The 23895-nt window shown below is 35.7% G+C and overlaps 1 protein-coding gene across 4 annotated transcripts in view; it reads right to left on the reverse strand.

Annotated features, from left to right (window-relative positions):
* The window catches only part of LOC131683828 (ras-specific guanine nucleotide-releasing factor 2-like), a 542029-nt gene extending 518365 nt beyond the window's left edge, over nt 1–23664 (reverse strand). For all 4 annotated transcript variants that reach the window (XM_058966164.1, XM_058966166.1, XM_058966165.1 and 1 more), the window contains exon 1: nt 22915–23664. The gene's annotated coding sequence lies outside the window, so the exon portion shown is untranslated. The remainder of the gene's footprint in view (nt 1–22914) is intronic.
* Between the last annotated feature and the right edge of the window lie 231 nt (nt 23665–23895).

A 23895-nucleotide genomic window follows, 5' to 3' on the forward strand; every position in this document is an offset into this window, starting at 1 on the left:
ACAAACAGTATTTAAACTGGTATTGTCACGAATCACATTTCCACTGACAGCACGAAACCTGACGAAGCACTAACGGCAACCGTACACTGGGGTACAAATGTACCCCACGCCAACTTTGACACCTGCTTCCACAAAGGCTTTAAGCAAACTGGCTATACCACCTTTTCCTACTCTTACTAGGAACTCTAAATTGAATTATGGTTAGGGTCCCATGTCGGTAAATGTCGAATTCTCGTATTCACACGGCTCCAAGAAGGCGTGGGGTACATTTATACCCCAGTGCAACGTTCTAGGGTTAAAGTTGAGACGAGATTGAAATTTTGTATTGTCATATAAAGAAGGAGAAGGAGCGTTGCTTTGTATGAATTTAGTAACGAAGGACGCAGCGGAAAGACGAAAGTGAATCCAGTGGATTCCATCGTACATTGAATGGATATGAGAATTTTAGGCCCTGTGCAGAGTTGCATGAAAATGAAGATAATTAAGACTAACTTCTATATTTATGAACTTATCCAAAAGCACGCAAAACCACTTAACGAACCAGTGAATAATAGACTGAGTTCCGTGCAATTGTTCACCTAAAATATCAAGATCATGCCCAAAATTGCATATTTCATTTCACGATCACGAATCATGAATTGATCACAATTGTATACAAATGCTTGTTGTTAGCGGTCCTGTTTTCATTACATGAAAATGAATTAGAATGTATGGCAATTTCTTCGCGAATCTAAGAACATTTTTCCGTGCGGTGAAGAAGAACCAATATCTCAAAAGTTTGTCTTTTTTTTTATAAAAGCTATCATGTCGGGAATTTTCGAGTTCGCAAACAATTGGCGTCGGTGCAAGCTTGAATTTAACGGTGGCGTCGTGGCGCACATGTATACTGCCAACCAATAATTCATTGAACTTTCGAGATTTTCTTACGTTTCACTAATGATTTAAAAGCCACTTTTGTCTCGACATATCGGACCGGACAAATATTTTGAAATTTATTGGAATTTTGTATGAAAAGATTAAAAATATTTTCATGGTTAGGGGAAAATTATTTAATTAAATTTTCTTATTTATCCTGTTTTTGGGTTTGTCTTTTGTTTAATCATTCACATAATATACCTGTCCTTACTCATGAGGCGATACGTTATTTTGCATAAATACATTATTATCCGAACCTATTAGTTATAATTAGAGCTGATTCAGCCTGTAGGTGTGGCGATTACGCAAATATAGATCGTTCCAATGTAACAACGAAAGACAAATTTAGAAAGCACAGACAGTCTCCAAATAGCCACTATATTTAATTGGCGTAATTATATCAAACTGTCACCAACGCTCATTTATCTTAGTAACGGCCGACTGGCATCAGGTCTGAGAACTCGACCGAAATAACTAACAGAATTGAATCCATCTTTGTGTTATTGATGCGTCTTGTTTAGCAAGTTGTTGAATGTGTTTCAGCGCGAGAATCAGCTGCGAAATGTTTACAAACTACCGGTCAAACCATTCGGAATTTGAATCGGAATCCTGAGTGTATTCAGTATGTATTCCAGCCAACGGTGTGCCTAAAACCGATATAACCACAAAAAATGACCATCAATGCGGTATACGGCATTCGAAAGATACAGTATCCAAGCATCTTCTCAGTGAATTGCAAAATGATCAATCGAAAGATTCGAGAGATATGGCGGTTTCAAGTTTTATGACACGTTTCATAAGGCTACCAGAATACACCCACAGATTTTGTCATATCTTTCAAAAAATATTTATCTACTTATTTGGTACTTGGCATTCGAATCGTTTGTGGCATTTGAGCTGTAATCCATACTGAATCCATTCAATATTCGAACTGGTACCGGAATAGATGTAACTGGATAATAGCCTTCAAAGCATGATCATGTCCGGCATTCGAAGTGTGACCAACTTCAGACTCTTAACGCAGCTGTCCATTGGCATGGCATCAGCTGTCTATAAATTTAATGAATGGCAGTTCGCAGTATTGTTTACAAGCGTAAAATAACATTCGGCCAAAAATGAACGTAAAAAAATGGTCTGTGATGGAATTGTTTATGGGTTAAGCTAATACAGGGTGTTTGGTCCATGACTTTTTTTAATTCGTTTATTTGACACGGTTCATAGCGGTAGCTTAACGGAGCCGTGAATCTTTTATATGTTTACCATATATGTAAAAATAAAAATACAAACAAGAATTATTGTAGTAATGTTGGATTTCGCGCGCGCAACTTTGTATTGCGAGCGGAGATTTTCTTTCGCGAGTTCTATTGGCAAACAACGTCAGGGGGGGGGGGGGTGCATTTAATTCTCTCTTGTTTTTCATATCCCGGTCGAAGCTGGCTTGTTGTCGGAGATCAGATGTTCTACCCTGCTTCTTGCAACTATTGTTGATCAGTGTAAATCCGTCGTCATTGTTACTACATTCGTTGCCGATGTTGCTTACAGTTGCTTTTGGGGAGCTGGATGATTCTTTTGTGGTTGTCATTATGGTCTGAACAGCTGCCACAAATTTGGCCACCGTTTGTGGTTCAGGCATTGGTATTGAAAACTCTGTTTTAGGTTAGTTTGCCGTAGATGAGTTGGCAATCGGTTGAGATGCATTTTCCTCTGCATCTTCCGTGCAAGGTTGTCCCTGATGAGCTGTCTGATTACAATACTTGCACGTAGGAGTTTGCCCCTTATGGGTGCACAGCGTAGTTTGCATAATTGTAGTTCCGTGAGTTTCGAGTTTTATTGTCAAGTAGGAGGGTACAGGCCTTTCAACCCGCATCCTCACTACAAAAACGGATTTTACTTCTCCGTATTGCGACATACATTTTGCAATTGGCTCAGGAGGGGTACGAGGTGATAGGTCTTATAACCTTACATATATATAATCTTTCTCAATATATACGGGAATCTTAATTCCAACGTTGTCACTTTCAACCACGTGTTTTAAGTTGTTCTTAAAAACGAACGGCTCGGCTTGTGTTAACGTGTTGAATGATACCACTTACCACTGCATTGCGAAGATGATGATACTGAAAGTACAAGACTTCCGCAAGCCTAAGTAGCATTTTTACCTTCAGAAGATATTCCACTCCACTAAATCTTTGTCGTTTTGAACAAAATTTAAAGTCAACGACCGGAGCGTTGGGTCGGAGTAGAGCTTTTTCGTCAACTATACTCATGATCACAAGAATAATTCGATGTTTCCTTTGTTTTCAAGACAACGCACACAAGATCGAGAGGCCTGTTATTCACTTGGCTCAATTGTACGTCTGACTGCGGCAGAAGTAGAAAGTAGACTGATGGTGGTTCATGATTAAGAACCTCTCGAGGAGTGATTGACTGTCATATTCGGAGAAAAATCGTTCTACACATACCATTAAATCTCAACCGTTACAGAGTTATTGAACTTTTTGTGTAAAAAACGTATTTATCTTTACGTCTAACTCGAAAAGTATACATCGAATTTTATTTTTTTTAGTTCCATTGGATAGGTGCGAAAATTTCCAATTGAATGTTGTTCTCATATCTTTCAATTAATTAGTTTTAATTATCTTTTAGCTGTAAAGTATTTAAAAAATTGTATTTTTGATGAGATTTTTGTTAATTTTCTCAAAATAATGAATTATGATTATAGCAATATCTATTATTTAAAAGTTGGGGTTTAGGACGATTCATAGTTTGTTTTTCAACATCATATCCTATCTCTTCTCGTTTCTTTGTAATTTCATTGCTAAACTTTTCCTGTAATCGACTTGCAAGTGCTTAAAAGACTCTAATCTAGAAATGAGCTTTATATCGTTATTTGTAAGGTATCATTGAAAGCTGAGAAAATTTCTTTTTGAACTATGCACAAATGTACTAAATGACTTTTTACTAGTAAAATAACTCACAATTAGCAGTTTTAAGAGTTTCTGATTATTATAATTTTTAATCAACTAAATTCATCGTTACTATAGTTCATTTCAGTGGCGTAGCCAAGGGGGGGTTTTGGGGGTTAAAACCCCCCTCCAAACCAAAATATTGGAATCGAAGAAAAAAAAAGTTTGATGCTGACTAGTTTATTTAAATATTCAAATAATAATTTTGGAAATTTATTATCTGTTCATTACATTGAGAACCTAATGTTTTAAACGTTATGGGGACTTTTTGTAAATTGTGAGAATGGGATCTTGTAACTAATATTTTAGTGAGGACCCTATAGTTGATAAATCATGTAAATATGAAGCAAAATAGTTCAACGAAAACGCCTACATTGAAACTGATGAAAAATGGCGTTTTACGCTTGTCTCTAACTGGTCAGAATCGGTTTTTATGTACATTTGATTTTTTTGGCTTACCACTTATAAAGTGCCACGAGCTAAGTTTGGTAATAAAAAAATTGAAGATTTATCACATTTTTTGCAATTTATGATGTATATTTAGGTATCGAATTGAATTGCGCCAAGATTCCATAATTTGGAAACCATCAGCTTTTGGAGGTTTAGTATTTAGTAGCATAATTTTGTTGATTAATTTTTCCAGTTGGATGCATTACTAATTCCAATCAAATTTAGTTCGATACTTAGTGTCTTCAGCAAAGTTTTCAAGAATGTTATTGCAAATAGCTTGGTTGAAGATATGAATGCAGCGTATGTGTGCATTATATAGGCCATATTGCACTACGAATTCCCTTACTAACGGTTATAGGCGGCAACAAAGAATTTGGGAGAACACCTTGTAGATGACGTTTACTATCCTAGTATGCAAAAGTGACTTCAACGCCACTTTGGTCAAATTTAACTTTTTCGTATTTTTAAGTTCACTACGAAAATTCGCATCCTTCAGTGCAAACGACTTCAAATAAAAAAAACCTGTTGAAATGCGAAAAACAAAGTGGCGAAAGCATGCTTTTACCCGCACCATGCAAGATTTGAAAATTGATTTCCTGAAAAATATACTCGATGGCATTTACGTCACCTTTGCATACAAGGGCAGTTCAGTAATGTGATTAATCGGTAATTAGTTGCAAAAATCCCGCCTAACACAATTTTTATAGATGGGACATACTACTCCCTACATCCTATACTTCGGTAAAATCTCCTCCTTCCAGATCTTCAAAAGCGCCCAGTGGAGTGCTCTAGCCAATTCCTTACTCTGTGTTTGAGTTTGAGCTCACATGACAGTTGATCATTGCCAGCGGTTCAACCGTCCTATTTTTTCATGAATCTTAGGTAGATCCGGAATCTGTTGTCGACTGCGCGCGTCTCCAAGCTGATTTTTGCAATACTCTTGTCTTCTACAACTTCGCTATTTAGGTGTTCGTCATAATATACTTATCAATCGTGAGAATTTCTGCACATTATTTATTAGGTGTATAAACTATCTTGTGCAATAACCGGTTTATACAATGCCCCTGGCCTATCAGGATGTTTATGTCACCGATGACGAGCTTAACATTCCGCCATAGGCAGCTATCATAGACATGCTCCAGCTGAGCATAAAATGCATCTTTCTCGGTTTTGTGAGGTCAGTGCACATTGATATTGCTCTAGTCGAAGAAATGGCCTTTGATTAGGGTTCGCAGTACCGACCCTTTTTGGCGAGAACCGGTACTACGGGATTGAAGCCCTCAGTACCGGTAAAGTACCGGTACTCGAACATTTTTTTAAAAAATCCGAAAAATGCTTCAAACTGAAATTGCATGCTCAAACTGATGATCTTATTCTCAGATGATTGATTTGTGCTGATCAAAAAACATGTTTATTGTTTTTAACTGCTTCGGAATGGCAATAATCATTTCACAGAAGATATTTTTCGTATAGGGCACCTTCTTTTATTTCGAAATCTAGGCCACTTTGAAATCAATAACTGCTAAGTGTTGCGACTTTCGTCGACTTGAACAGATGGTAAATGTATGAAACCCTATTAACAACAGCAAATCAAAGCGAGAATGGCAGTAAATCCGAGCAGGTTAATAGCATTTCCTTTCTTGCTTTTCTGAAAATTGGTTTCGACCTTTATGTCGTTTGCCTACTATTCTCTAATGCATATCAAGGCTCCTCAAACTCCATAGTTTACGGGAAAAACTATGGAGTTTTGCTGATTTTTCCGAACACCAATAATTACTAATCGCCTCATTTGAAGCAGTTCACCAAGTCTAAAACTGTTAGCTACTAAATAGCTGTTCGTTCTTTTATATGTAAAGGTTTAAGAGCAAACCAAATACAGACATGACTTAGACCATAGTCTTATTACGCGTCACCCAGTGAATCATGGAAACCAATCAGAATGTCGCTAATAAAACTTTAACTTCTAGAATTATTATGATGATAGCCCCACCTCATTCCCATACAAAGGTGTTATCTCAACGATTTATCTAGATATAATTAAACGTTATCTTGCAGACCAATATTTTGAAACAGATCCCCCTGCAGAGTTAACATATTTGTCATTAAAATTATATAGTAACGTATTACCGGTACTGGCTTTTATTCAGTACCGGTATTACGGTACCAAAAATGGGTCGATATTCCCGAGATTTTCGGTACCGGTATTACCGGTACCACAACCCTACCTTTGACCACACTACACACAGCCTTTCGCTGATCGCCTGCCACTTGATCACGCGTTGGTGCATTTTGCCCAGCTCTTGTGCCGTCGCTCGATTCCCGCATTTCCACACCTTCTACCACGTCTAGCAAAGCTCCTCCAATGCTACGGTTTCGAAGTTGCGAGTTTTCTGCTCATCCTTTTTTCCATGATAGTTAGTAAAGTGGTGTTTTTGGGCCACTCGTTGAACTTAACCTAACCTGTCTCGTAGTCCGCCACCCAACATAACTGACACCTGCGACAGGTATTTAGTTCTGCCTACGGTTATAGCGCACATGCCCGCTCACACCATCCCATTTCGCTATTACTGCAGAACACGGTAGTACCCAGTCGATCGCGGCCTACAGATTAAATGTCATTAATAGAACCGCCAACATTTTTGAAAAATCTATGATTTTCGTCAAAACCCCCTCCAAACCAAATTTCTGGCTACGCCACTGGTTCATTTAGTGCCCCTTAAAATTCACTTTAACTTTTTATTTGACACTTTATCCCTATCGCCACTACACCTCTCCACAAATGTAGTGGGTTCGAAATGATTGTTTTTGCATACGAAACGAGGTGATAAAAATGATTTTCGTCGAAACAAAAAGAGATAATTGAATAGAGTTAAAGAAAGAATTGTAGAACTTGCTGAAATGCATTAATTCCATGATAATAATGGTGATGTTTGTTATTCATTGTTTTAAGAAAATAACGAAAATGCCTATAATAACACAAATTTACTTCTAAAAGAATACTAAATTCACTTAACTGAAAACAATTAATACATTTTGCTCTGCAATTTTTTCCTGGCTCAAATGAAAAGAAGAAAATGTACAATAGGTGTCATACTTTTTCAATTAGAGATAGTATTAGTGGAAATGTGATAAAAATACCCAACTTCAATAACCATAAGTGTATCATGTCAAAGAACAATTTATTAAAATAATGATGTTAGCTTTTTCCTTTTTTATTTCGACTATGTTAGTCACATTTTTTTTACATTTTAACGACATTCAATTAGCTAGAGATTACTGGGTAGGGAAAGTTTTGAAAATTAGAGCCATAGTACTCAAGTGAGAGCAAGGATGTGAAGTAAACAGATCGGAAAACTAGAAGTGGCAGGGTCATTAGAACAGGCTTAATATCGTGCGGGCTTAATCTTTGTCTTCTGTTAATGAGGGTCGAACTTAAGCAGTATAACTACGAATCACCCGAGTTCACTAACATGTGTCCTGGTAATGATAGACGTGTCCATCTTTACCGTGACAAACGACGTAGTTATACTGCCTAAGCTCGACCCTCATTAACAGAAGACAAAGATCAAGCCCGCACGATATTAAGCCTGTTCTGTTTCTACCTGAAATTTTCTCACCTATCCAATAGACCTAAAAGATTTGAAATACAAAGTATACTTTTTGAGTTAGAGGTTATTTAAGCCAACAAAGTTTTCAGCACAAAACATTCAATAACTTAGTAACGGTTGAGATTTGATGGTATATGTAGAACGATTTTTTCTCCAAATATGACAGTCAATTATTCCTCGCGAGGCTCTTAACCATGAACCAAACATTGATTGATATTTATAGAGAAATAAACTTATTCCCTGTTCCGTGGGTCTCAATTTCTGAATATCACTTGTGTTTTGAAGTTGTCTGATGTTTATCAAACACATCTTGAAATAAAACACTGGTCACGCATAGCAATTTTGAATTTGGCGCTAGACAAACATGGCATAAATTATTAGCACGATGAACGTTCCGGCACAGTTTTTCACCAATGTAGACGAGATGTTATCTAATAGCTGGTGCTGGCAGTAATTATGTAACGATGTAGCTCGTCAGCGGGCATCTGCCGTCACGTTTTTAGTTGAGACTTCGAGCTGCAAGAAGAATTCCAACCAATCAGTCACTTTTTTCATTTACTGTGTCTAAAGTTCCCTCTAATTCATGAAGCTGAATTCGACTTTATCAGGAATCAGTTAACTTCTCGAGCAGTTTGTTGATATAGGTACACGTCATTCATAAGTAATTTAGAAATTAATAGGAATATTTTTATTTCGATAGCTACTGACATGAAAGCAGATAGGTTCTTTAGAAACTTTAATTGAAGCTAAGGCTTTCTATTTCCGACAAAAAGTGTGAACTGTGAATACCAATCAAACAGAATACGATTTAAAAAACCAATCATATCAAATGGAGAGCAATAATTTCCAGCTGCTTGTCAATACGCCATAAAACCCATCATCATGTGTCAATAAAAAAGGACCTCTCATCGAACCATTCCGCATCGGTGCTCAAATCTTAAAGCCTTCCGACAACCTTCGCTTGTAACGATCATTAATCATCCTCGCTACAACAAAAAAATGGTGGGCCTCGTACAATCAGTCAACGGCGTACACAAACGCAAAATAAGCAAACGATCAGCCAAGCAACCAGTGTCGAGTTTATGAATAGTAAATTTGTGGGCCTCTCCCACACTACTCCCTGAAACGCCCACTCGACTGAGGCGGTGGATTGTAGGTACTTGTGTCACGAAACGATAATTTAATTGGCCCGGGTGAAGGCAAGCCACACGCATACGCCTTAACAGAGCGGCGGCTCTCCGGGAGGGTGATGGCAGGTGCAAAACGTTTTTTGTTTCTATTTATATATTTATTTTTAGGAAATTTATTCAATTTTCTACCATGTTCAGATCGCTTCAAATATTCCCTACAGATTCTCTAGAAATTGTCTGCTACACGTTGGGTGTTTAACCCCTGCTTGCAGCATCCTTTGGTATTTGAACTCACAGATTTTATGGTTGGTTTTATACATAACTAAAGCCTCTTTGTTCTCAATCTTAACTGAACCAACTTGAATTATTGAGCAATATCTACGGAACTGTTAAAAGAGATATTTTAGTTCATTCGAGCGTTAACATTCATCATTTGGCAATTTTTTCTTATGTTATGTTTGAAATTCGAATCCAAGATTTCAAACCTAAGAATTGTTCGACCGCTTATTCAATTCCTTGTCCCACCAAGAGTGCTTGCTCCAAATTTGAAGCAAATCAGGACTGGAAGTACGCCATTCCCAAAATTTTCAAAGTGGCTCTATCGTTATTTGGACCATATTTGAACATCGCGGCAAGACTCTTATTTTCATTATATTAAGATGACTTCCGAAAGTCATATAGAACCTATCTCTTGATTAAATTTGGCGATAACTTGAGGGGAGAAACCTGGATCTTCCTGCAGGATAATGGATCAAATAACGACGGTTTGAACTCGAACGAACCAGTTTGCCAACTCGTGCACAATATTGTCAGAGCAGAGAGTTGCATTTAACACCTCTTCCCTACCAGGCAGTGGAAATGTTGGACGATTTCCTCTACTGAGTACATGCAGATTTGTACTACTTAGGCATTCCATCAATTCAAAGCCTCTCAAAATGAGATCTGAGCCGCCCCAAATTATATGATGGGCATTTTCATATCTGTAGGTTATGAGTGAATGTCTATTTCGGCCACAGGATGATACAACCCTTCTGAAAACATCAGAAGGAGATGATTCATAATGCGGCAAATAGGCCGAACATGTCCATCAGCCATTTAGTCCATTTAGTAATTCTGACCCCGGATTCGGATTAAATTTCAATCATATTTCTGATTCATTTATTAATTACAGTTAATTAATTCATAATATTGAATTCGTTTTATATACACAGGCTACAATCGATTAAGCGTAACTCAATTATCCGTAGAAAATGACTCGATTATCCGTAGGCGTCCTGAACTCGATTATTTGATCAATTTTTTCAGTTTAGGATCTACATTTCGCACCCATAATTTTTATTTGATTTCAGTTATGGTTTCTGGAAGGATCAATATTTTTAAAAAAACAAATCATAAAAACTTCGTAGAAGTACATAAATTTTACTTATTTAGCGAATAAATTTAAATCCAATGCGATGTAATACATATTTTCATACACAAATCAATTTGAATTGATACAAGCTACAATTAGAACACAGCTTTATGGTCTCTAAAATAATCACTAAATTGCGTAAAAATACAAAAACTTCGCTTTGTTAGCAAAAAAAATCGTGTATTGTAATGACCTACATATTTTAATACAAAATGCTGGCTACAATTTCTAGTAATAAAAAAAGCTCTGAATAAATTCCAATAATTCGCAGAAATACAAAAATTTTATTTATCCGACAAATAACTTTGAACTCAATACGGTGATCTACACAATTTCTTACACCAATCGAATTCAATATATGCTAGCTTTGATGAGCAATGGATTCCAGCTGCAATTACTGAAAAATGGAAATTTTAATTTCTATTTTGTTTTCGAAAATATTTACGGAAGTGAGGCACTTGACTGATGCACCGGGTCGACGCTACTCCAAAACTGAAAATACTACTTATGAACACACTAAACGACTTCTATCTTAAGTGTAAGTGAAGAAGTTCTGTTTTCTGATGAAGCATACTAATGTAGGTACTAATCCATACTAATATCGGAGCTTGCTTTTCAGCTAGCAAGCGAATGCATAGCAAAATGCTAAATTGCTCCCTAAGGGGAAAATTAGTTTAAAGCCGATTATTTGAGACCGAAACTGATGTTTAAAAAAGTATGTTAGGAAGTTTTTAGGGGTCATTCACAAACAACGGGTTATATCTTCGGAAGCATTACGAATAGAGGATTTTGGCCTGAAAAAAAGAAGTTCGCAAAAACAAGCTCATGAGTTCTGAGACTACCTTGTTTTTCATATTTTCAATAGAGTGGTGCAAATATCTTACTTCAAAGGGAATCACTGCAACTATATCACTAAAACGAAGGTCTTGGATCATTCTAAAACATCTGGAAAGACATTGTTGTACACTTTGCCGTTTTCGCGGAAATAAGACGGTGCCACAGTGGTTTTGTACTTTTCAAGTGACCTAGTAAAAGTCGTCGTTTGCTGTGCTATCTTATGACAAATGCAATTTTGGGGTAAATTGAGTTAGATATGCCATATTACTTGTCTGAAAAATCTCTACAATGTGGCATTTTCAGTATTTTAAAATTCTATTTGTTTACTGACCGAGAAACATAATGAGAAATAGCGAGTTTTTGCTTCTAATCGCTGTATCTTGGTATTTGCTCAAGTTATATTGCAGTTTTAGATGTTTTTATGTATAAACATGTCTGAGGAAAACTGTTTACTGTTAAACTGGAAATATTGCAAATTTGGCAACATTTAAACAAAAATTATTATTATTTCTAGCTTCCCTGACCAACTTCCTTTAGAATGCATCTCACTGATTTTATCTAGACCAAATTAACCAGAAGATATGAATAAAAGTTAAAAATTGATACATTATTTGGATCGAAAATTTACCATGCACAATTATGACACGCTATACAAATTTTGTCATCAATACAAACCTGTGACACGTGTGTCTGCGACTTTTGTTTATATTTTTAGCAAAAACTCTCAATATAGCCAACCGATCTTCGTAATATTTGAGAGTTTGATACAGAATAGAAGCATAAATTGTCTTCTCTGAATAGTTTCTACCATTTATGCCTTTCAAGATATTGTATCTCAAACTTTAAAAATCGTTTTCCTCGAAATGTGCCAAATGGCGCTTGTCATAAGATAGCACAGCACGACATAAATTACAACACGACCTATTTATCACAGAGATTGGTTCAAAATTCAGTCATAGTCATCATTAATTTTTCCCCAAATTAGAAACTTGTTGCATGAACCCTTAAGAGGTTAGTGAGGCATTATCGCGTACTATAGAATTCTAGAATTGGCGATTCTACGTTGAAACAGCTCACAGATAGCGCAGGAAGCAAAGTGTTGCTGATTTCATTCTGTTCTGTCATAGTGCATATATTTTCTGTAAACATTGGTAAAAAATAACTTTTAAACACCAAATCACCGAACAATTTGTTGATAATTGTTTATGAAAATGAAGAAAAACCATCATTTTATAAGATGAAGAGTAAACATCTTGCGAAAAGAGTGTAAAACATGGTGATTTCTAATATTATTCATAAAGCTATATGTGTGCTGTTCCGAAATGTAATTTGTTGAGCACCGTAGCCGCCGCAACATCATTTCCCGTTCCTTTTAAGTTAAGGTAAACCTTTATGATATGGTGTAAATTCATGAAACTCTCCAGATCACGCGAGGAAAAATATATCCGGCTAATAGGAGCTTTGTATCATACACAGCCGATCCTTCTCTCTGATAGTCTTCACTGAATCTCCTACGTAGTCCAAAATATGAAGGAGTTTGGCATTGGAACTGATTGGGTCTCGGTTTCGAGTTGGAACTCTATTTACAGAACGATTTTTTATAACCACAATAATACCCCGATTACATTTCGAAGAAATGTATAAACCAAATAGTTGCAAATGGCTGTTATTTCAGAATAGTTGCAAATAAAACTAAATTTCTTACTCGTTTCATTCATATTTTGGCAGGGGTAAGCTTTTTCCCGAAAGAAAATGAAGTTTTAGTAGTAAGCTACGACTCACTTGCGGGTGAAAAAAAGCAAACTGTATCACTTTGCCAGTTCATGAGCTGAATCATAGGTGTCGCATGACTAATTTTGGTTTTGCCGCAAATCGCCAATTGCATCTTCCAATATTTTTTCAACTTTTGAATGTATATGTAGTATATGTGGTCGGTGTTAAGTCAGACCGGACTAAGTCGCAAAATCTTAAAAAGTGAGATAATGATAGCACTGGATAAAGAATTTCTTCAGCTACATTCCACTTTGGTCAGAATTGCAATATGTTACAATTCGAATGAATTATGGCAAAAGTAAATTTCAAATTATAATGTGAAGGATGCTGCGATTGAAACTTTAAACTCGTTTTTCTCCAAATCAACGCGATGTCACTTGGTCCGGTCTGACTTAACATCGGCCATGTAGTCAAGCAAGAAAAATCGATTTTTTGAAAATTTTCTATGGGACCGTCCCATTTAAAGTTCATGCGAGCAAGTTTTTTATACCCAAAAAAAATATAACCCTGCCATTTTTCAACTGGTTTCGATGCTAAATAGGTCGTTGGATGCAGAATTGAATGATCTCTTTAAATTTCTAATAAAATAAAAACGCTTGTTGCGTACTTTTCATATTTTCCATGAACAGATCGCAAAATAACGGTTATTTTCATATTGTTGTCCCAAAACCGCACCGTATTTTTTTCTTCTTTCCAAAAGGCTCGAAAAAATAAAAATCGGATGAAAACCGACCGGAAATTTTTTTAATGCAGAAAGACTTGAAAATAGTTTTTTGCTATAAATAGAAATGTTTAGGGTATATTAAATTGATCAAACATGGTTAGGTGTTGTATTTGACCAGAGCTACAACCTTTAATGGATTACTTGAAAAGTATATTCAGTTTTTTATATTGCAAGATTTTGTATTTTGTAATTTATCGCAAGTTTTTGACAAAAAAATACTGTGAAACGATTGATCAAAAAATAAGTTCTATAAACCAAATATGTACCTTAAATAGTAATTTTCAAATGTATACTAACGTATTGCACGAGACTCAAAAACTTTGATTCGATTATCCGGGTGATTCGTTTATTCGAATTCGAAAGCACTACGGATAATCGAATCTGGCCTGCATATTTATGGTTTCATTCATTTCAAAAATTTCTTTAGTTTTATTAATTTTATAACCTTAGTCAATTTGATTACTGTGATATTTTATTAACATTTGGTATTAATTCTAATCACTTCATAGTATATTTTGTATATTTTATACGTCCATCTTTCATAATGTTTCTTTTGTTTGTTTCAAATATTATATCACATTTTAATTATTATTAGTCAATCAAAAATTATTTTTTTTTGCATTTTTTTAACTTTACATTATTCAGTTCGTTCGAATTTATTTATTTTTTATTTCGTTTATTGAGGTTTTAACTTCAACGTGATTCTCTTCTTTTTTCAGGTACGTAAAATCTCTATAGAAAATCCTATTTACGAAGTTGGGAATTGAGCTCAGGTGAGCTGTGTACAAGGCAATCAATTTACCAGCTACGCGATGCACGCCCCGATTTTATATACTGTTTTTGATTTTGTAAATTTTATTAGCATTATAAATTTTATTCATTTTATTATTTTAATTTGTTTTATTCATTTTATATGATTTGTTTGTTGCGTGTATTTTTATTTATTTTAACTTCATTTATTTCGTTCATCATGTCTGTTTTATTTATTTTATTAATTTTCTTTAGTTACTTTTACATTTCTTATAAAAGAAATGTATAGAATTTGCTCAAGCTTTCAAGATTTTCCGAAGCCCGGAGGGCTGAGTCTTATATACCAATCGACTTAGCTCGACCATTTAGGACAATGTCTGTGTGTGTCTGTTTGTGTGTATGTAACGGACAAACTCTCATTCGTGTTTCTCTGCAATGGCTGAACTGATCTTATCCAAACCAATTGGAAATGAAAGGCCTACTACCCAGACAGAACGATATTAATTTGTTTTTGCTTATGATGTTTGGTTTCCAAGATATGGCTGTTTAAAAGTGTAAAAATGGTGATTTTTTGCAGTTTTTTGGGATTATCTGTCGAAATAGACAACATAGATTAACATTTTATATATTTTTAGCTAGCTTATACGAATACATTTCGAACGAACTATAGCTCATTGAAATCGGACTGCTATCAAGAGAGATATTTAACACTGAACTCGAACGAAAATTTATTACCATTTCCCATATAACTAGAATAAGGCCAAAAACATGCAATCTATTATTAACGCCAAAACGGCTAATTTTAGGTCAATAGCATCTTGGGAGAATTTGATGGGTGCAATATGCACTTTCTTTTGAAATGGTATTTTTGCTGATTAATCCCCCTACAAGTGAGATATTTTCATAAATTTTCTTTTAAGTGATTGTATTGAAATGATGCCTTCAGCAAATTTGTAGCTCTTACTTTTGCGAATAACTTTACTAAAGACATCAAATATCTATTTTGAAAACTTTAAAAGTTATGGCTTGTTGTTTGTGGATTACCCTTTGTCGCCTATTTATTGTTCAATATAGTAATAATCCATTTAAATAAGCCAAACATTATTTCGATAAAACGAATTTTGAATTTCATTTTTCTATTCACAACCGCTAGAAATAAACACATAGCAATTCCAAGTTGTCTAGATGAAACTTCATCACTTATCACTTCAAAAGTTTTTATTTATGCGAATCTTCAGACAGCAAATTTTCTAACTTATCGATGGTTATATCGAGCGATCTGGAACATATCTCGGCATATAAAAAGCAAAATAAATAACTCCAAACAGTCGCCAAAACGAGGTATTGGGTGTTCAGACCCCCCCCCCCAGATTGGATTGAATCGAAAAATTTATTGATGGTGATTGATTTGATTTGATTCAATATTACAATAATAATTATATGATCATTGATAACCTATTGTTTTAAATATCATGAGCACTTTTGAAAAATTGAGGGTATGGGATCCTTATCTGTAAATGATCTAGGTCGGGATATCAAAGTTGTCTAATCACATCAATATCAAATACCTGCATGAAAACATTCCAATAGAAACTCATCCCGGAGTTCTGAAATCAATCCTCAGATTTCCAGATGCACCAGATGTACCGAAATATGAACTGAAGTCATTTTTTTGAATAAACAGCGAAGTTGGGATTGATTTAATGTCTATGAAACATAGAACTGCCACCGAAAAAATGCATAACTTCCAACATTTGCTAAACGTGTTTTTGTTTTAGGAATGCCTGGAGTTGAGATGAAAATGTAATGTGATTAATAACGAGGATAACACTTGCCGAAATTAGAGGGATATGTGTTAAAAATAGCTTTTTCCGTTCGACTGTTGCAGGTCCTGATCGATTTTGATGAGCATTTGATTTTTGTTACCAATTATATGAATAGGTAAAATAAATGTTCGAAAACAGTAATTTAGTATTAGTTTAGTATTTTCGAAGAATTTTACAACATAAAATTGCACACCATCTGATAACATAATTTTGGCATTATATCTTCCAAGTATGAATGGAGATTTTACTCTTCAAACAAATTTAGTTCGAGACAATGTCTTCAGCACAGTTTTCGAGAGTGCTTTTACAAACCACTTTGTTGAAGACATGAATCCTCTATGTGTTCAGGGTATCGAAATATTTTAGGCTATTTGTATCAGAAAACCTTTAAAATAAGTTAATGTGATATTACTGTTTATGATCAATCTCTTCTACTTTTGATTAACAGTAACATTTACATTTTATCCAGGGTTTGAGCTTGTGAGGCTCATAATAAAAAGTTATTTAAAAAAAAATAGATTGGCGAATTAGTGAATATCATTTTTGGCTCGATATACCCCTTACATATAGTATTCATACCTTCAACACAATTATTCCAAATGACAATCTCAACAAATTTGCTAATGATGTAAAGTCTGCTACTATTTGTTTTTGATGAATTAATTCTCTATACGTGACTTCTATAAAATTAAACGCTAAAATTATTATATCAGAAAATGCGCTGTTCTATGTTAAGAAACTTCATCGAAGTTTTAAAACTTCAAAGGTGACAATATCGTGATTTTGACAATAAGTTCGATTTTCACCAAAATCCCACCAAACCGAACTACTGGCAAAGCTGCTGGCTTCAAGTAAGTAGAATCAAAGTCGTTCTACCCTCGTCCTCCAGAAATTTCTTCGAATACTGCCTATCTATACAGTGAAAGCCCAATTTTAGCAGCCCCCCATGTGGTCGACCTCATATGAAAATATGTTTGATGGGCTCAAGCAGACGAAAATGGTTGAATTAGATTAAATGCATTCTTGAAAATATTTTCCTTATGTTAAAATAGAAAATTTTATCTTTGTTGAATTTCACGCTGGAAGACCCCTTCAAGGGAAATTTATATCAAATAATCAATAATGGTTAGGAGTCGGATGAAATAATCAATAATGGTTAGGAGGGACTAAAAGAGAATATTTTAACAGCTTCGGTTTATTGTAAAGAAAGAAAAAAATATGTCCCGATTTAGTCAATGTCTCCATTTCGTCAGCCTAAAGTACACCATGAGGATGATAAAAACGGGTATTCACTACAGTTATTATTCACATTGAAATTTGGCGAAACTGCTCCCAAGGGTGTCCTAAATTGATCGGTGCATTTGAGGGTTTATATATGATGCGGTTCGAGAAAGTAAAGGAATTTTCGTCATCTATTCAATATTATAAAAACTTATTAAACATACTTTCACTAATAATGTTGTGAATACTATAAAGTTTTTAAAAATTTGAATTCTTTTTAATGAACGGAGTAGTTACCTTCGCTCCACAATGCAGTTTATTTTTCATGGCTTGCGGTATAAGCGGCTTCTGTCCAATAGTTAAGGAGGGCACGCCATCTTGGCAAAATATATCTGATGATTCATGAATTGGAAAGTGGAATTTCGATTATTGAGAAAGCTTTTTTGACTAGCGTGAAGAGCCATGAATAATTTGTCAAAAAGTGCAATCCTCGAAATGTTGAAAAATATGCAAACGCTTTTTTACTGGAACACTTTCTGGTTGAATAGGGGGCACGTGCCTTCCCCTGGAGCTGCAAGTGGCCTTGCGTTGAACGCAAATCGCTGAACGGAAACCTATAAAATAGACGTTAGTTTGTAGCATTCTTTACTGATTAAGCCTTTCGGAAGACGCGCAGCTCTGAACAAGAACCGCTGGAGCCCAAAGACGCTTTGGCCAAATTTGCTGAGCAGCGTGCACCCGGTGCACTACCGCGAGTTAAAAAAGGAAATCTAAAAGAATTTTTTTTGATTTCTTAGCCCTACCCCTTCAGTTTTCCCTACATAAAGCATTGATTGAGAAACTTAGATATTTTATAAACACAGTATTAGTATTCATTCATATTATTTTTCGCTTTATGTTTCATTTGGTTTAGCCTTTGAGATTTCTCAGGCTGATGTTGCCCCATGCTGATTTGAGTGTTTCTCTGAGTCTTGCCAGTGTCTCATGAAGTATGTGTTATCAAAAACATCGCGAGAAATCATGTTCTAAATGTTCTCAATCGATATAATATCCGAATAGAGTAATAAGAGTTATAAGAAATGTCTCATCACACTGTTAGGTGGTTTAAAAGCGTTTTTATTTGAGACATATATTTCGCTTAGTTTATTTTTATTAATTTTATTTATTTGAATCCTTTTTCTTTTTATTTTATCTGTTATATTTATTTTAATAATGTGATTTATATTATTTATACATTTTTAAACAATTTTGTTCATTTTTGAGTTATTTTATTTATTTTGTTCCTTTTGGTTTTTCATATTTTTAAATTAAATAATTTCATTCATTTTATGGGTTTTGTATAATCGAATATTTAATATTATCCATTTTACGATGACAGTGTTACAACGTCAGTGGAACGCTTTATTACATTGCAAATTCAAGTATAGTAGTTTAATTTAATAATTGTGTTAATTTGGTGAAAATTACAACCCCATCTCTAGTTGGGTGCGTATTTCGTATGAGTTCTGCTAACTGATAATTCAGCGAATAGTTATACCCCTAAATGCCTCATCTTGATACGGCTAAATTATACAGGTTTGTCAGAAAGTAAAAATTCCTCCTAAATTAGCGATCTGGACCACTGTGCAGTGTCATTTTATTTCATAAGAGAAGATTTGCAAATGTTCTACATTCTACTAATCGGATTCATTCACTTATCAGTGACGCACACTTCTTAGTAAAACTACCTTTCCCAGACTTGATTTTTCGGACGATCATCAACGATCTACCAGGTTATACAAAAGATCATTGTCTCCTTCTGATAAAGTACATCTATGACAAACCAAGAGAACACTAGAACTTCGGTTTGATGAGCTTTTTGCAGAAATAACAAAAGTTTCGATAGAATCTGATAAGAAAAAAAAAAAAAACAATTTATGATATTTAGTGAGACTTATAAGAAATAACCACAGTAAAAGTATTTCTGTGTATTTCTGCTATTACTATAGTGTGCTAATAGTGTAATTGAAGTGTCACAAAGATCTCCAGCCTTTTGTAATGAACCGCATGTTAACACAACCATCTTAACAGCGTGTCGGTTTTACCCTAACCAAAGGGTGTCGGTTATTGAATTTCTCAAACTCGTCTTCAATGCACCTAGTTGATCATGGGCCCTATTCTCACAGTCACGTCACCTAGTGACTAGAAGAAAAGTGACTGTGAGAATAGGAAAGGCCGACAATAATCGATACTGAAAAATGTGGTGATTTGAATAGCTTTTGTTCGGTTGAAACCTTCAAATGCCTACAATCATACAATAATACTAATAATAATCATACTAATAATAAAGCGTCATTATGAAATGAATAAAAATTTGAATTCTAGGGAAAATTGTTGGGTTGTCGGTTTTACCCACAGTGTCGGTTTTTCCCATAATTTCCCTACACACAGAAGATAGCGCTTCCCAAGTCCGATACGACAGATTTGTGTACCTAGCCGCTACGCTACTATGAATGACGTGATCATCGACTATTTAAAGAACGGATTTGGCCGGACAGGCACAAATCCCCGACTACATACGGGGAACGTGCCATTTAAGCCAGTATATTCTGATTCTGATTCTGGCCGGACAAGCTCAGTTGTCTGTTGAACGTTGAATCCAATCTGTCCTTTCAAACACTATGCTTTCTTTTGTGTTGTGCTCGTTTCCAGCACAATTTTATGCACAATCTCGAACACAATTTTTGGTACACAAAATCGTTTGTACATTCGAGCTCCATTTGCAAACACGGTTAACATAGTGTCGTGGTACTAGATACCTCTTTTGCTCTACCCACCATCATCAGCGTTGACTCATTTTGCTTTGTGCGCTTGGGTTCAATGTTTGAGGCGAATGTAGGTATATCTAATTTGTTAGCAGGGCTACCATATTCACAGATTTTTCTATAATGTCACAGATTTTGTTCACAATTTTTTATCACAGATTTTTTTTCACAGATGGCAGATTTTTGGCATTTTGATGAAAATTTCACAGATTTTTGGAAATGTTGTGATTTTTCGCAGATATTTCGGAAATTTAGATATTTTTGATCGAAACACAGATTTCAATGTGGCATCCCTGTTGTTTGCGGTTGCATGCGTAACATGCATGATAGCAATCTTGCTTTCGTTGCGCAAAGATGAAAACTTTCTTAGCAACAAATTTACGCGGATCGATGGAAAGCACAACGAAAGTTTATTATTTACTTTCTTTCAATTCATTGATTCATTTCCACTTCATGTGATTCATTTTCATTGAGCCTATCCTATTTTAATTCTGCTGATAGGTACATACTACAAAGCCTATTTATGAAAGAATACACTGCTACTCGAAAAACCATTGCGTATATAAAATTGTGTTCGATTCTTGCACATTTATTGTTTCGATATCTGATTAAGACCACTGCATTCGCTACATTTGTATGCGTACTTTAGAAAAGTTACAATAATGGCAAAATATGACTAGAAAGCTTGGTATATACATGAAATGTGATTATATTGTCCAAAATTTGATTTTTCTTCGCCGGTCCGGGTTTTTTACCACACACAATCGAAAAGTTTTTACAATTCTTAAAAGCTGATCTTGTGCTATAAAGATTTAGTTCGGTCACGGTTTTCTGTCTTCTTTCTTCAGATATTCTCAAATAAGTTTAATCGGATTCGATCACCTACTACCAGGAGCGGATCCAGAAAAAAATTTCGGGAGGGGTCCGAAATTTTGATATTGCAATGAACATTGTACAATACGTTATGCGTCAAAACCTCATTTAATGAAATTTTGATATTGCAATGAACATTGTACAATACGTTATGCGTCAAAACCTCATTTAATGAAAAACAGTTTTTGTGATCAACGTTGTATTGAAATGATTTTAAGTTTGAAACTAATATACAATTTGAACTAATTCAAAATTTCTCAACAAGTTGAAAATTTTCGCAGGGGGTCCGGACCCCCAAGACCCTCCCCCTGGATCCGCCACTGCCTACTACAAATGAAATGACCTGATAACATTACCAAGAAGGTTTGGTTGAATATACTACGTTCACACTACGAGTTAAAACGTGTTTAACGCTATCTTGATGGCATTTTTCTTATTGGTAATTATTATAACGTGTTTTAACTCTGCAGTGTGAACATAGTATAACATTCGATGTTGATTGGTTGTGCTTAAACTATACGTAAGAAATATATTTGATTTATTATTACTCTGAATGTACTAAAAAATACATGTTTTACATTAAATAGTATAATCCTACGTCTACAGTTTGTGCAACTACATAGGGCTGCCCCTTGTAGTTTTTTCTGAAGAATAAGGATTACTTCCTTCCAAACGATGACTAATAACGCGAAATAAATGTTTCGTTATGAAAATACGAGATCACAATATCTTTGAGAACCCTAACTTCATCCATATATCAACACTTGTACAAACAGTGTACATTTCGCAATTACCTAATTGAGTTCAATAAAATTGGTAATTTCAGTATCTCGTGGTTGGTGATGCCTCCCTGGTTCCCCACCTGTTGACGATTGATTTCAACTATATAAAGGTATAATTCCGACAAAAGGTATCAAGCCTGAATATATGTTAAAAAGACTCTTTAAATTTTAAATAAGTGTGTAATGTGAACAGCATAGCTATCGTATGCTCTTGAACGAGCGACCTAATCTGAACACACCATGTGCAAAAATTAGCTGCAGTGAGCGAGATTGCGCTTGTGCCTACACCCGTAAGCGGTCAAGGGCACAATGCAACACCACGGAAAGCCTCGATTCGAGGTGGCACGAGCAGTACCTACGTTTAGCCTTCAAAACTAACTGTCGCCGAGTTTACGAAACTGGGCTGACTCCAGTATTGATTGAGCCTCATCGCAAATCTCAAATATCAATCAATCTCTTCCGAACGATCTCAAATCGTTGAGTGAGACAGACATCGTTAGAGCAGCAACCCAATTTCCTGGAAATGGAGTTCGAAAAACATGGAGCCGTAGCATCTTCGTGATTGAGGTAAAATCTATTTTTAACCACCACCCAGCTCCCAACCCAGCTGGGTAAATTTCCATTATTCTTTGCTTCCTTTCAGAAATTTCAAAAATCTCGCTTCATTTACATATCCGGCGAGAAGCAGAGCTAAATTCCAAGAGTTTCAAGCTCAAAAGGAATATCAGCCCTGAGTGTTTCCTAGAATCGGAACTTTTTGCCAATTGTTTGTATGTTAAAATAGATGCCTGGATGAAAATCAACAGATAACACTGGAAGTGAATAAGCACGTTTTTCCACTCACGTTTTTCCTTCCTGCAGCACTCGGCCTGAAAAGAGGGATGATATCCGGGGGTGGTAATATGAGGCGTTGGCAGAATCACTTTTAATTGCAATCGACAGGTGGTTTATAACCGCGTAATAGCACACCGGAGAGCACCCACTAGTTGAGCAACAGTCGAGTTACAGTTGAGCACCACACTAGTTGCATTAAATTCTCACAGAATCCGGTGATTAGCTGGAACACTTGTAACCCACCACTGTTATTTCCTCCAGCTAGGTACCCGTATCCTTATATGTAACCTCGTACGTAGGACGAAACGCAGCCAAAGACGGCAGGCGGTGGGTTGTTCCGAGTTTCAATTAGGCGTTAAGCTAAACCTTCTCCAGTTGCTGTTGGTGGCTTTTCACTGTCGCGTTTTTCTTCTTCTTTTCATAAATTTTTTCATCAGATGTTCATTAATGTGTTTTTCATTCGCTCGGTTTGTATCCCTCGGTATTACAGAGGACTCACCATCCCGACACTATTTATAGAATATCACACTCTGCCACTGCCTAGAAAAAAATCCTCCACTTTCACCCACAGTAAAGCAAATGGGAATTCAACTCTCCACTTGTTCCCATGCCAGCTTCCAAAATGCTGGTGGAGGCTGAGCCAGCTCACCACCAGGAAAAGAAAAATTGTATCCAACCAGTTAATCCACGACTACGGTGTTCCGGATTGAAGTTGCGTGTCGAGCGCGCCAAGGGTAGCAAACGACTGAAAAGGAAAATTTTCACTTTCTCTCGTGTTCGAAAATTTCCACCCTGTTTCCAGGTAGATAGGTAAGTGAGGTACATACACTGACTAGAATGGTTGAGCAGGAAAATGAGAGCATCACCAGGATGCGAGAATTGGAGAGGCTGTGAGTGTGAGCGCCATCGAGATAACGGTACCGGGCAAGGATCAGAGAGAATGGCGCGCGCTGACAGTCAGTGACTGCCAGGGATCTGCGTTCTTCGTATC

Source organism: Topomyia yanbarensis, chromosome 2 (genome assembly GCF_030247195.1).
Source record: "Topomyia yanbarensis strain Yona2022 chromosome 2, ASM3024719v1, whole genome shotgun sequence".
NCBI classification, from domain to species: domain Eukaryota; kingdom Metazoa; phylum Arthropoda; class Insecta; order Diptera; family Culicidae; genus Topomyia; species Topomyia yanbarensis.